Source organism: Lolium rigidum, chromosome 2 (genome assembly GCF_022539505.1).
Source record: "Lolium rigidum isolate FL_2022 chromosome 2, APGP_CSIRO_Lrig_0.1, whole genome shotgun sequence".
NCBI classification, from domain to species: domain Eukaryota; kingdom Viridiplantae; phylum Streptophyta; class Magnoliopsida; order Poales; family Poaceae; genus Lolium; species Lolium rigidum.
The window spans coordinates 203,492,985-203,495,967 of record NC_061509.1 but is presented as its reverse complement, the minus strand read 5'-3'; positions in this window follow the sequence as shown (position 1 = coordinate 203,495,967).

The following is a 2,983-nucleotide window of genomic DNA, read 5'->3' as shown; positions in this document are numbered from 1 at the left end:
TCTTGTTCTTGTTCTTGGGTTGGTGCATCATTAGCTTCAAGAGATGGAATTTGTTGATGTTGAGAAGATGAGGGCTCCACCATGGTAGAGCATAGTCCTTCCTGAGACGCCACACCATGTCCCTCAATGGGGCGGAAAATCCCACACCCATTCTTACTATGGCATCTTGAGGTATTGTTATCACCAGATTTTGGCTAAATCACGAGGTGGGCCGCGGTCAAGATGGGCTTGGAGGATTACACGTGGGAGATCTCTGAAGCGGCCTTGTTTAGGGAATTTGGGCTATATTGCCCGTGTATCTTTAATTACCATAGATTGTATTTAGATTAAAAGTTAGAATTTATCTCGTGCACGGTTTAGTGCACGCCCACATTAGAAAGTCCCCCGGACTATAAATATGTACCTAGGGTTTATGGAATAAACAACAACCAACGTTCAACCACAAACAAATCTCGGCGCATCGCCAACTCCTTCGTCTCGAGGGTTTCTACCGGTAAGCACCATGCTGCCTAGATCGCATCTTGCGATCTAGGCAGCACAAGCCTACCCACGTTGTTCATGCGCTGCTCGTGCTGAAGCGTTTTTGATGGCGAGCAGCGTAGTTATCTTAGACATGTTAGGGTTAGCATTGTTCTTCATATTACATGCTTTCGTAGTGCAACCCTTGCATGTCTAGCCGCCCTTACGCCTATCTTAGGCGTAGGGGCGGCACCCCGCTTGATCGTAGTATAGTAGATCCGATCCGTTACGATTACTCCTTGTTCTACAAGGATTAGTTTAATATCCGCAATAGTTAGGCCTTACAAAGGGGGAGGATCCAGCGGCACGTAGGGTGTCGTTCGTTGGCCCTAAGCGGGATGTTCCGAGGATCAACCTCGTGTTGGTTTTTAGGCCCCGCTTAGGATCGGCTTACGATCACCGTGCGTGACCGCGAGGCCCAACCTCGGAGTAGGATGATCCGATTATGCGGTGAAAACCCCACATCGTCGTAGATCTCATCAGCTTTACCTTGATCAAGCAGGACCACCATATATTCGGACACCCCGTCTGAATCATGGGTGGATCGGCTCCTTGAGCCGATCCACAGGATAACCTGAGAGCCGATCGAGGCTCGTATTTAACGTTTACGTGTGTGCCCTGCAGGAAACTAAGCGAGGCATCATCCACACCTTCCTCGACCAGGTATAGGTCAGGTGGCACGCCCTTGTGATAAACATCGGTGCGTGCGACCGAGGAGGCTTTGCGGGCCGTCGCTCGGAGGGACTAGGGCCAGCCGCAGCCCTAGTTGTTCCCGGCTCTACGGTGTTGCTCGTCTCTACCCGCCGGTGGGTTTCTGACGTCAACACATTCTGGCACGCCCGGTGGGACAACCTTCAACATCCACCACATCGCCATCTACATCCAAGATGGCGGGAAGCACTCCAGTCAAGTACGAGGACCTGCCTGATGACCTCGAGAAACACGATGAAATCGAGGCGGTCCTCGAAGCCGAATGCATCGGCTCTTTCCACAGAATCCGTTCCCAGGGTCGACCAGGACACTTGTTCAGCGTCAACATGGTAGAACTTGGGTACCGCCCTGGTAAGGGTAATGATGAGGGCAGCTGCTCTCGTGGCAAGAATGAAGAAGGAGCCGGCCCACGCAATCGGCTCCGACACTGTCACCAAGTCCTAGTGATGATCAAGATGGAGACCGATTCTAACGATCGGACCGTGTTATCCGCGCCACCCGCTCTCCCAGTATTTGGCGTCAACCTCACAGGAGACGGAAAGCTGGGGTATGGGTTCACCTCAGCTGATGAGCTGGAGGAAATCGACATCGGCCATGGTGACAAGCCGCGGCCAACTTTTATCAGCAAGAAGTTGGATCCACAGCTCAGGAGCCAGATGATTGCTCTGCTGAAAGAATACCCGGATTGCTTCGCATGGGACTACACAGAAATGCCTGGTTTAGACAGAAGCATCATCGAACATCGGCTCCCTCTTAAGAAAGGATTCCGGCCGTTCCAGCAACGAGCACGTCAGATGAGGGCCGAAATTCTGGAGGAGGTCAAGAAAGAGATCGAGAAGATGTTGGCCGCCGGGTTCATCGGGCCATGCGGATATGCTGAGTGGATCTCCGAGCATCGTACCCGTAGAGAAGAAGGATGGCCGATGGCGTGTGGCCATTGATTTCGAGAGATCTCAACGCAGGCCACCCCCAAGGACGAATATCCGATGCACTGTAGCGAGACATTGATCAATGCAGCTGCTGGCCACAAAGTGTTGAGCTTCATGGATGGCAACGCCGGCTACAATCAAATCTTCATGGCTCCAGAAGATATACACAAGACCGCATTCAGAGTGCCAGGGGCGGTAGGCTTGTTTGAATATGTAGTAATGACCTTTGGGTTGAAGAATGCTGGTGCAACGTACCAACGAGCTATGAACTACATTTTTCATGATTTAATCGGCAAGTTGGTGGAAATCTATATCGATGACGTCGTAGTCAAATCCGTTTCCATGGAAGGACACTTGGATGATTTGCGGCGCGTCCTAGACCGAACTCGGAAGTTCGGACTGAGAATGAACCCGAAGAAGTGTGCCTTCGGGGTGACGGCTGGTCAGTTCCTAGGTTTCCTGGTTCACGAACGGGGAATCGAAATAGGCTCGAAAAGTCAAGAGGCGGTGCGTACCATGCAGCCGCCCACCACAAAGAAGGAGCTCCAACGTCTCATTGGCAAGATCAATTTTGTCCGACGATTCATCTCCAATCTGTCGGGACGAATCGAGCCATTCATGGCGCTGGTAAAGACCAAGTCTGACGACGAATTTCACTGGGGCGAACGGCGGCGGGCGTTCGATGAAATTAAAAGGTATCCGACGACGCCGCTCGTGCTAGTTCCGCCCCGGCAAGACAGGCCGTTCTACATCTACCTATCAGTGGCTGACACGTCCATCGCTTCGGTGGTGGTGCAACTCCACGAGGGCGTCGAAAGGGTCGT